This window comes from Petaurus breviceps, unplaced genomic scaffold (assembly GCF_028583685.1).
Source record: "Petaurus breviceps papuanus isolate PSGF00001 unplaced genomic scaffold, PetGlider_PUasm1.0 174, whole genome shotgun sequence".
Classification (NCBI taxonomy): Eukaryota; Metazoa; Chordata; class Mammalia; order Diprotodontia; family Petauridae; genus Petaurus; species Petaurus breviceps.
The window spans coordinates 10,124,898-10,137,318 of NW_027185761.1; the positions used below are offsets into that span (position 1 = coordinate 10,124,898).

At 40.2% G+C, this 12,421-nt stretch overlaps 1 long non-coding RNA gene across 2 annotated transcripts in view; it reads right to left on the reverse strand.

Annotated features, from left to right (window-relative positions):
* Positions 1–12,421, reverse strand: part of LOC138158386 (uncharacterized) — a 44,720-nt gene that overhangs the window by 7,510 nt on the left and 24,789 nt on the right. Inside the window, exons 1-2 of one of the 2 annotated variants that reach the window (XR_011167626.1) lie at positions 4,497–4,735; positions 3,676–3,796 (exon numbers count right to left, since the gene is read on the reverse strand). This is a non-coding gene — a long non-coding RNA (uncharacterized lncRNA). Of the gene's footprint in view, positions 1–3,675; positions 3,797–4,496; positions 4,736–12,421 lie in introns of those variants that run through there. The other variant, XR_011167625.1, reaches the window with a different exon arrangement.

Below are 12,421 nucleotides of genomic sequence, written 5' to 3' on the forward strand. Positions count from 1 at the left end.
AGAGGCAAAGAGGATCAAATAGAGATAAGGAGACAGAGAGACAGAGACAGAGAGGGAGAGAGAGAAGAGAGAGTGAGACAGAGAGAGACAGAGAGAGAATCTGACAAAAACAGAGATAGGCAAAGATAGAAAAAAATGGAAAGCACTTATGTAGTGCTTACTGTGTGCTAAGCAAATGAAAACAAAGCATAGCCAGCCCTCACAGAGCTTACATTCCAGTAGGAAAAGACAGCATATAAAGGGGTGATGGTAGGGGTGGGGACATGGAAAGGAGACTGCAGGAAGTGTCACAGAGGCCTGGTTCCCAGCAGATTTAAGGCTAACAAGGTCCCTTATCAGAGCCTGTTCACAAGACAACTGAGGCTCAGAGAGGTTGTGATTTAACCAAGGTCACATAGCTGGTGCCTGAGTCAAGATTTGAACTTAGGCCTTCTATGTCCAAGGCCAGTGTTTGTTCCCCTGCACAAGTCTGTGTGCTTGTCATACAAGCTTTTCTCCCTTTTTTCCCTGTTTCAAAAACCCCTTGGAAGAAAGAAGGCTAAGCGATACAGTTTTCAGGTCTACAGAGCATGGGACCATTTATTCTCCCCTAAATTTAGTATAAGAATAATTAAAAGTATTTTTCATCTGGAGAAAGGACTTCTAAGCAGGGAAGGTTTTGAGATACAAAGTTATATAGCTTTGCATGGTTATAACAGTTTCCAGACATCCAAAAATAAGCCTGAGGAGGCCTGGGTACACTCAACTCTTACCTGACAGCAGGGGCTATAGCTGAGATGGTCCTTTTTAGTTAGAAAAGGCCGTCACCATTTTTAATGCATGCCTGCACCTACAGATCTAGCCTTTGATTCATGTACCCAGTAGTTGTGGACAGATCTTTTCAAAAAGCTGGACTCAGTTATATGAATTGGTCTCTATCAAGGAGGGAGAAAAACTACAGGTTCATCTTTAGGTACCTATGAAGTTTTTAGGTACCATCCTCATGGGCCAACTCAAATTATCGGGGAAGTGAGGAAACAGGGATAGCGGTAGCATAATGAGCACTGATTGACGAGGAAAGGAGAACATCACACTCTTTTTTCTCTCCCCCTCTTCCTCCATTTTGTTTTCTGGCACAGATGAGCCAACTGGCCCAATTGTGGGAAGGAGGGAGGTGTCTGGGTCAGTCAGCATGGTGGTTCAAGCTATTAGTGTTCCAGTGTGGAGTTAGACCTGCTTTTAGAGAGCTCCAGCTGGGATTCTCCATTGGGGCAGCAGTTTCATTAGCAGGTTTGCTGCTGTCAGAAATATGTTGCTGTGAGGACACAGCAGAACCAGGTGGCTCAGGCCTCTGAGGTGAGATGAGGGGGAAGGGCCTTGGCTGGAAGAGGCCTCTGCCTCCCCGAACTCCCACTGAGGCAGCACTTGCTGGGCCGTTAAGGACTGGGCAATCTTGGGCAGACACGTCAATCTGTTCAGCATTCCAGCTGAGAACCCAATAAAGCCAAAGAATAATGAAATGTAGTGAAGAAGGGAGAGTAAGCATCAAAGTACGATACTCTGAATGGTGTTTGTCAACAAAGGAGTCTTGACCCATTTTACCAGTGTGAAGGAACCCTCCCAGGAAAATGTTTCATCACCTACGTTGTCACCGTTGCTATTTATTTCTCTACTGACTTCTTTTACCCTGCCCCTAACCTCACCCCCTTTCTTTCCATCCCTTTTGGAATATTCTCTCATATGCTCTCAATCCTATCTCAGTTCCTTCTGTTCTTCTTTACTCTTTTCCTTTCTCGGTCCCTCATCAACAAGAATCATCGAATCATAGACCAAAGGCTGGAAGAGGACCCAGAAGCCATCTTGTCCAATCTCCTCATTTTATTGATAAGGAAACTATATCTGTGGGAGATGAATCAACTTGCTGAGATTACATAGGTCATATGGATCAGAAGCAGGATTGGAGAATGTAGAGAAAAGAGAATTAGTAAAATGAGATTGAGACAATTGTCTAAGCATTTTGTATTGTCTTTGTTTAAATGTCTGTCTTTCTGAGAGGACGCATGGCATAATAAAAAGACAAGGAATAAAAAAGAACCTAGATTTTAATTCAGCTCCAGATACTTACTAGCTGTGTGACCCTGGATATATTGCTTACACTCTCTGAGCCTCAGTGACCTTATCTGTTAAATGGGAATAAAAATAACTCCCACCTTCCAAGGTTATAATACTGAGGAGAAAATGAAATATTGCATGCAAAACACTTAGCAAACCTTAATGTGCTACATACAAGTGAGTTATTATTATCATTCACCATGTCTCATTCGCAAATGTATCCTTTGATGTGTTTGCTATATCATATGGTCAACACTCAGGAAATGACAGGTCCCAAAGCAAGATTGAATGCCATGGACAACATGAAGACTTTCCGGATCCCCCACCTACAATTGCTTTACTTCCATCCACCCTGAACATCTCTAGGTATCCTTCCATCTGCCTTGATATCCCCCTCCCTCAACTGGATCATCACTAATTGGGGTCACAGACCTTGACTCACTCCCTCAGTAAGTAAAGTCACTCATCTTTGCAACTTCACCCTCTGGCTGAACACCTGTCCACTCCTTTCCAGGTCTTGCTTTTGGAATAGCAATCAAATCAGTACAGCAATTGAATCTCGAAAGGGCTGGATGGCCACTGTTCTACAGCTCCACCACCACCCCTTCCCTCCACTTTCTCTGACTTTCAAGACAAAAACTTCTTTCTGGGCCACCAGTCTCCCAATGTACATTGTCTCCTCTCACAAGAATATAAGCTCTTCTATGAATTAGGACAACCATTCTGGAAAGCAATTTGGAATGATGCAAATTATGCAGTTAAAAATGTTCCTACCTATTAATGGAGAGATTTCACTGCCAGTCATATACCCCAAGGAGGTTATTGTCAAAAAAGAAGGCACTAGAACATTGTCTAGTGGTAGAAAAGAAATGGAAACAATTTCATCATTTGGAGAATGGCTAAACAAATTATGGTAACTGAATGTACTGTGAAACATAGAACATGTGATGAATACAGAGAAGTACAGAAAGAATGATAGGAACTGATGCAAAATAAAGGAAGCAGAACCAGCAAAACAATATACACAATGACTATAACAATATAAATGGGGGGTAAAACAGACATAAGACAAAGAAGAATGTTGCAAAAAACAAACCAAAGAAACAAACAAAAGTCCAAAGGACAAGCTTGATCCAAAGAAGAGACATGAGAAGATACCTCTCCCTCTTTCTTTACAGAGGTTGAAGGGTAGGTTGTGGGGTGGGGAGCAGGTCATAAATGTGGAGCACTGCATAGATTTTCAGGATTTTTTTTCAACATATTGACTTGGCTGAATTTTTTCTATTCTTCATTTTTTTCTCTTTTTAAAAAAATCATTTGTTACAAGGGATAACTGAGGGAACAGGGACATATTGATTATGTAAAAAATATCAATAAAAATTTGTTTTTAAAAAAATAAAATAAATTCCTTGAGGGCAGAGACTCTCACTTTTGTCTTTATAATCCCAACACCTGACAGTGACTGGCACATAACAGACACTAATAAATGCTTTTTATTCACTCATTTGTAACTATGACTGGTGACATGTGGTTAGGATATGTAGTTAACAGAAAATTAGCTATTCCTGCTTAGCTAGACCTCACCTTCAAAGGGACAGAGGCTCTCTTTTCTGGCTCTTTCCTTTCCCATTGGGAATGACTTTCGTTTAATCAATGTCCTTCACTCTTCCTCTTTCTTACTCAGGATCATTTGGAGCAAGTGATTCTGCCAAGACAGAAAAATGAGATTAAAATCACCAGTGGCTATTTAAGCTGGATTTGAACTCAGGTCTTTCTTACTTCAGGTTTAGCCCTCTTACCTACAATGCCTCTAGCTGCACCCACTATTCACAAATGTGCAAACATAATAACCAGAAACACTTACAAATGGATCAAAACTTTGTCTATGCTGGTGTTCAAACTAATTAAACAGAAAATAAAAGCAAAAGTTAAAGAACAGAAAAACTTTGGATTTAATATCCATACTCTCCTCCCCCAGACCAAAACAGGGAGAGACAGGCACACTGCCATCCTTTATCAGCTGTCTCTCTTAGGGAAACTTTTGAAACAATCAATCCTCTACAGATACAATCTTAAGCTGTTACATTAGTGATGGAATGCTAATAAAATTGCCCCCAGCCCCAATATTCTAACATCTTTATGGACCCCACTGACAGTAGGCCATGTCCTGATTTAACCCCACAATCTGATTTTAACCACACCACAAGCCCCCAATCTCAATACAGTTATTGCCCCTAGTATATGCCATGAAGCTGCACCATTAGGCTGCAGTCTGGAGTCCACAATATGTGGTTCAAATACCAGCCACTGAAGCCATCTCTGTCACCCCTTCTCACTCAAATTAATCACTCAAACCAACCACTCAAACCTCAAATGCTAATCACACATTCAACAGCCTCACTCACCTGTATCCCAGTTTTCCCAATGTTTTTCCTCCAGGGTGAGGGGAATAAACATAGCAAAAACCAATCAATGTCATCTCTTTAAAATTCACTCAGTCCAGGGGTGGCCAGGTGGCTCAGCGAGTAAGAGCACCGGCCCCAATGTTGGGATGACCTAGAGATAGAATCCCGGCCTCAGACACTCAGCACCACACCCATAAATAACTGGCTGTGTAACCTTGAGCAAGTTACTTAACCCCAATTGCTTAGGGGTGGCCAGGTGGCTCAGGGAGTAAGAGCACCGGCCCCAATGTTGGGATGACCTAGAGATCGAATCCCGGGCTCAGACACTCAGCACCACACCCAGAAATAACTGGCTGTGTAACCTTGAGCAAGTTACTTAACCCCGATTGCTTAAAAAAAAAATCCACTCAGTCCCTTTTAATCCACAGATCCTGACAAGTCAAAGAATTCTGTTCCACCCAAGAGAACTTTATTACTCAGTACACATTACTCTTTGTTAGAGAAACATATCAGGTTAGTTCATTCATTCATTGACAGAAATTCCAATATCAATTACATCATGGATCCATTAAAATACTCAGGTGTCTGAAAAAAACAAGATGGCAGAGTGAAACACTGCTGGATTTGCAGTCAACAGACCTAGGTTCAAATCTCAGTTCTGCCCCTTATTTTCCATATGACTTAAGGCAAGGCATTTAACCTCTCCAGGTCTCAGTTCATTTATGTATAAAATTCAGGGGTTTGACTAGAATATTTTGAAAATCACTTCCAATTCTAAATTTATACCCAATAAGTAAGCACACAGAATCATAATGATATTACTTATTTGAAGAATTCATTGGAGTAGATTGAGGTATTGTGGAGAGGAGAGAAAATTTAGAGCCAAGCCCAAGTCAAGTACAATTTGGATTAAAGTCTAAGAGGTTCAATTATACATCACTTGCACTGTTAGAATTACCATCAATCCATTAATATTTTTTTTCCTCATTTTCAAAACGGGTATAATAATGTCTCATAGACCTCATAAGGCAGTTGTGAACTCCAAGTGAGATGTGGCATCTGTAAACATGCGGTGGTTCACACAAAACATGTGTTTTTTTAAATCTCAAGTTCATGCAGTTGTCTGCATTAGAGACCCATAAAATTGCTGCCTCTTTCCACTTTTTGCTGGTTATATTTCATAGTCAAAGCAGGAGAAAATACAGTACTTCTAGACATCACGCAAAATCACATGTGCAAAATATTTTTCTGAATTCTCTGAAATACTGTTGTAAGTGGAATCTGACTTGGGTATTAGGAACAACTTTCACTTGAATTCAGAGGAAATACTATTTATGCTGCCACTGAAGGATGACCTGAATTAGATACCTAATAATCACCTTGTCAGTTGCTTACTCAAAGGACAGAAAGAATCTGTTTTATATTTGAAAGGAGTTTCCAACTTTATTGAGTAACATTAATATGAATGGATCGATGGTCATTCTAACAGTGCAAGTGATGTGTAATTAAACTTCCTGTATGTTCAGCATGTCTTTGTAGGATATAATAATGTTCCAACAATCATCAGCATCAATAAACATTTACCAGGAGTAAGCATCTTTGTAGGGCACTGTGCTGGGCATTACAACACTTATTAATTACTAGATGAAATAAGCCATGTGGTCTTGTGGTTAGAACTGTGGCCTGGAGGTCAGCAGGATTTGGCTCTCTCCCCGGATTTCCACTGACTCACAAGAGAGTGACCACAGGAAAGGCTCTGAGGTTGCCAGCATCTGTTTTGCCTAAATTAAGATGATCTTGGTTCTCCCCTATTTGAAAGGGTACACAAATTCAATTCTGAGATACTAGCTAGGTCCAGAAGCAGAACCATAACTAGGAATTCTTGTGCCTGTGGCAAGTCCCACAAGTTTGATCCAGGACAAGAGGCATAAAGCCCACCCTCAGATGAATGGGTGGAAGGAGTTAGATAACCTGGTATAATAGCAGGAGATTGATACTGTAGGGAAGGAGCTCACTCCATCTGAATATAGTAATTTCCTATTGTAACTGACTTTTTTTCCAATTAGACCTTTTTTTTTTCCTACACAGATAAAAGAATACAAGGATTATTAAAGTCCCCTAAAACTGACACCTTACAGCATCAGTCTCTAAAGTTTTTTGATTCAGGGCGACCAGGTGCCGGGTCCTGGAGTCAGGAGTATCTGAGTTCAAATCCGACCTCAGACACTTAACACAAAAACTAGCCATGTGACCTTGGATAAATTCACTTAACCCCAATTGCCTTGTCTTCCCCCCTCCAAGAAAAAAAAAAAGTAAAGTTTTTTGATTCCACCTTCCTTTTAATTAAAAAAAACCTGTAAGCACATACACCTTCAATATGTATAAATTTAGAAATTAACTTACTTGTAAGTTATATGTACATACATATACTGTACCAATAATTAATTATATTATAAAACTAACATAGAAGCAGAAATTTTAAGAAAATTAGATAAGGATGAAATAATATGTAATGTTACAGTCAGTAAGGAACCGTTGGTGTTTACTGAGAGGATGAGTGATGCGACCAGTCCCATGACATAAGAAAATCACTATGGCAGCTGTATGGAAGATGGATGGAAGCATTAGGAAACTGGAGGCAAGGAGACTAAGTAGGAAGCCACTGCAATAGTCTAGGCAAGAAAAGATAAGGGCCAGATCTTGGATAGCTATTGTGTAAATAGTGAGAAAGGGAGGGATGTGGGAGGTTGTGGAGGCTAGATGGAGAACTGAATAGAGTGCTGGGTCTAGAGTCAGTCTAGAGTCAAATTCTGCTCCAGACGCTTACTAGCTATGTGAATTTGGGCAAATAACTTGGCCTCTGTCTCCGTTTTTTCATCTATAAAATAGGGGTAATAATAATACTTAAACTCCTAGAGTCATGAGGACCAAATAATAGTTATAAAGTCCTCAATGAAGTATCTGGCATATATTAGGCACTTAACAAATGTTTATTTAATTGAATTGGAGATAGAAATGATGAGGTTTGGCGATTGATTGGAGGAATGTGTGAGGTGAATGAGAATGAGAAAGGAAAAAAAGACACCAGAGTTATAAGCCTAGTGAATGGGAGGGTCACTGAGAGAAATGGAGAGATTTGAAACAAGGGTGGGTTTGGGCAAAGATAGTTTAATGATGTCTGCTGTTGTAAAGATTCCTGCTCATTGTGTGGCTCACTTTATCCCATTCAAAATGAAGGGTGGAGGTTAAAGGAGAGATGGTCCTTATTCACTGGCCACTGACTCTCTGAAGGATCACCTTGTACAGCAGTGAGGTGATCTGGGGATGGGGCAGGGGGAGGTTGGAATGGTGGGGATGGGAAATTTTCCCTATGGTACTGGGTTACTGACTGCTGTGGGTGCCATTTTGTGATTATAGCTACCCTCAAGATGGCAGAGGAACAGAAAGAAGTATAGAAATCTCCCCCTCCAAAATTCCTCCAAATAGATCTAGAAAATGTACCAGATCAAATCCTAATGGGGCAATCCAAGAAAAAGTCATAGTGAATCACTTTTCCAGCCCAGATAGGTGTAGGGAGATAGAGGGGTGTGGACACTGGGGACTTGGTCTGGTCAGGAACATGCTGTGTAGGGAGCACTCCAAAGCAGGGAGAGGCTGTGCACCAGTGCAAAAGGAGGTCCCAGACCCTTAGCAGGTCACCTGGTCCTATTGAAAAACTGAATGCATGCATGATATAGACCTCCCCCCACACACAAAAAAATAATAAAATTACTTGTTAGTAATACTGTGGAGTCTCAAATAGGAACAACAATTTTTAGAGAACCAGAAGCTATTTTAAAGCCTGTCCACTAATTCAGGGGGCAACTAGGTGGTGCAGTGGATAGAGCACTGAGTTTAGAATCAGAACTCATCTTCCTGAGTTCAAATCTGGCCTCAGACACTTACTAGCTGTTTACCTCAGTTCCTCATCTATAAAATGAGCTGGAGAAGGAAGCGGTAAACCACTCCAGTATCTTTGCCAAGAAAACCACAAGACAAGGTCACAAAGAACTGGACACAACTGAAACGAGTGAACAACAACCACCAATTTAATTAAAAATATATATTTGTGAAGTATCTCCTATGGTCAAGACAATATGCTAGTCAGTAAAGAGATACTGGACTAAATGGGAAAATTCCAAATCCCTTCACCTGGGAAACAATGTAGAATTCTTACCAAAACAAATGGCCTTGAACAATATAACAAATATTAGTGCTTATAGCTTCCATGGAAAAATCATTTAACTTTGATTTTATACACTTTGCATTCAAACTTAGCAAGCAACAGGAAGACACAACTCATCTGTGCCATGAGTCTACATGAACAGAAGGTGATGGTAGCAGATCATGCCTGTGTCAAGATTCGACACACATGTAATAGTAATGGAATTTAAAGATTCCCCTGTATTGGCTTGGTTTTTGGTTTGATTGTGTTAAAACCCAGAGCTTGTTAATCCCACTTGTGGGATGGACTTGTTGACATGAAAAGAGAGTGCTGAACTGGGAGGAGCTGGTGACGTAAATTTGGAGAGACACAAGGGAGAGGCAGAAGAACCAGCATAACAGCCATGTCTCCTCAGTCCTTGGCAGTTCCAGGGGCAGGTCTCAAAAGTCCTGGGCAATTCAAAGTGCCCCTCAGCAATCCTCTCAGTCTCTCTCTGCCTCCACGATGCTGTTTCCAGAGGGGTAACAATATTTTAGAAGCTCATCTGAAAAAGATCTGGGGATTTTCATTGGCTATAAGTACTATATGAATATCCAAGGTTGTGATGTGAGAGTCAAGAACTGTGATCATGTGCTGTATTAATGGAAACATAGCATTCGAAAATCACGAAATGGCACTACCATTGCACTCTCTGCCGGTTAGATCACATCTGGAATATTCGGGGCACTACATTTTAGGAAGAATCTTAATAAGGAAGGAAAGAAAACAAGCATTTACTGAACACCTACCATGGACCAGGCAGTGTGCTAAGTACTTTACACATATTATATTATTTGATCCTCATAACAATCCTAAGTGGTAGGTGCTATTATCCAAATTTTATAGCTGACAGAGATTAAGTGATTTGCTTAGGGTCACACAACTAGAAAGTGCTGGAGACCACATTTGACCTCAAATCTTCACGACTTCAGGCCCAGGCTGTATTCATTGCACTCTCTAGCTTCCTTAATAAGCTAGGAAACGTCTAAAGGATGGGCAAAGGTCTCAAGTTAATGCCATTTGCTTTGGCAATTGAAGAAACTAGGTGTGTTTAGCCTGAATAAAGTAAGATTTATAGGGGACATGATAGGTCTACTCACATATTTGAAGAGCTGCCATGTGGAAAACGAATTAGACTTTGTTCTAGTTGGCACCAGAGGCAGAAGCAGGGGCTCTGGGTGGATGCTGGGAAAAGGCAGGTTTGGGCTTGATATGAGAGGAGAAACTTCAAAAATATCAGAGCTGCCCAAAGTACAATGAACAACTGCTTCAGAAGGGCACGAGTTCCTCTTCATTGATGGTTCTTGAGCAGAAGCTGCATGACTGCTAACTGGGTGTGCTAGTAGACAGGATTCTTGCTTAGCTACAGGTTAGACCAGCAAGCTCCTGACCTGGTTCACCTCAGAGGTTCTGGGATTCTGAAATGACCAAGTAAATGAAGTCTCCCCTGAATGTTAGAAATTACAAGACAAAACTGCAGGACAAAGAAGAAGCTAGCTTTGTATGTTGGGACAAGAGGAGGAAGGAAAGAGAAAGGAGAATAGACAGTAGATATCAAGGAATCCTTCATTTATATAACCTCATGATGTAGTGACTGACTTTTAAGTATATTTTGCAAAAGTTACCAGGAGATTGTTTTGAAGTGAGAGGTCTTGGGTTCAAATATGACATTTAGTATTTGTGTGACCTTGGACAAGTCATTTCCCACTCTGATCTCTATAAAATGAATTGAGAACTAGATTGCCTCTGAGGTTTCCTCCTGCTCCTGTAATTCTAGCCCAAATGGGGGAAGGCCATGGTGCAAGGCACTGATTGTGAAGACAGAAGGCCTAACTTCCAGCCAACTTCGCCCTTTATCACCTGCATATTAGGTAGGAACCTTGCTTAACTTATTTCAAACTTAGTTCTCAGCTTATAAAATGGAATAATACTTTCCCTGCCTCTCTCATAGATTGTTGGGAGGATCAACTGAGAACATGGATTGTGAAAGCATTTTGTGAACTACAAAGGACTGTTCACATAAATATCCATGAGAGGAAGAAATTGTTATGATCATCACAGTGTGAGCCCTGCTCACATCCTTGTGACAATAAGAATATGAAAGATTCTCCCCCCCTGAGGGCCAGAATATGAATAATTCTCCCTTCCATAAATTGCATGGACCAGTGAAGCACCCTGGGTCTCACAGCATCTACGTATGTATGGGCAAAAATGCTGGAGGCAGAAATTAAACTTTGCGATTTTCTTAAAAACTGAGATATTAAAGGTCTGAAGCAGAACATGGATAAACTGCAGAGCAGTAACAGCTGACAACTGTTTGAATTCCTCCTATAAAGTAAAATTGATGCTGTTCACCCTTCCTTTTTGAAGAAGACCAATGATATCACCATGTTGAGGTCAGGACATGGTGCGTTTGTGCCTGATCAGTCCATTATGAGCTCAGAAGGCATTACCACAGATCAGGCACAGATCAGTCCATTAGAACATGTAGAGGGGAAATGGCACTGCTCACATTGCCTTTGTGTTTCTACAATTGTGTTTTACTCATGGAACATAGCAGACATGCCATGCTGGGCAGTCCTGTGCTTGCATTTCCCATGTCTCACCCTTAATACTAAAGTTCGTCAGAGATACCTTAAGATTGTCCTTTTATGCTTCTGCTGACTACAACGTGAGTACTTACCTTTTGTGAGTTCTCTATAAAATAGTCTTTTGGGTGTGAGTGGATTTGGCATTTGGCATTATTGATTAGAGAAATGCAAATTAAAACAACTTTGAGCTCCACTTCATATCTGTAAGATTGGCTAAAATGACAGAAAAGGAAAATGAAAAATGTTGGAGGAGAAGTGGGAAAACTGGGACATTAATGCACTGTTGGTGGAGTTGTGAACTGATCCAACCATTCTGGAGAACAATTTGGAACTATGTCCAAATGGCTATAAAACTGTGTATTCCCTTTAAACTATTATTAGGCCTGTATCCCAAAGAGATCACAGAAAAGGGGAAAAAGATAAACATGTACAAAAATATTTATAGTAGCTCTTTTCATGATGATGAAGAATTAGAAATTGAGAAGATGCCCATCAACTGGGGAATGGCTAAACAAGCTGTGGTATATGAATGTAATGGAATACTATTGTGCTATAAGAAATGATGAGCAGGTAGATTTCAGAAAAACCTGGGGAAACATATGCAAAGTGAAATGAGCAGAATCAGATTGTACAAAGTAATAGCAACATTGTGTGATGATCGACTATGAGTGATTTAGCTCTTCTCAGCAATACAATTACCCAAGACAATTCTGAAGGACTTATAATGAAAAATATCATCCACATCCAGAGAAAGAACTGATAGAGCCTGAGTGCAGATCAAAACATATTATTTTCACTTTTTTGATATTTTTTCCTTTTGATCTGATTCTTCTTTTATAATATTACTAATATTGAATTATGTTTTAAATGATTGCACATATATAACCTATATAAAATTGCTGACCATTTTAGGAAGGGAGGAAAGGAGGAGGGAAGGAGAAAATTTGGAACCCCCCCCAATTTTTTTAATGAATGTTAAAAATTGTATTTACATGTAATTGGAAAAAATAGAATGGAAAGGAAGAAAGAAGAAAGAGAAAAGAGAGAAAGGAGAGAAAGAAAGGAGAGAAAGAAAGAAAGAAAGAAAGAAA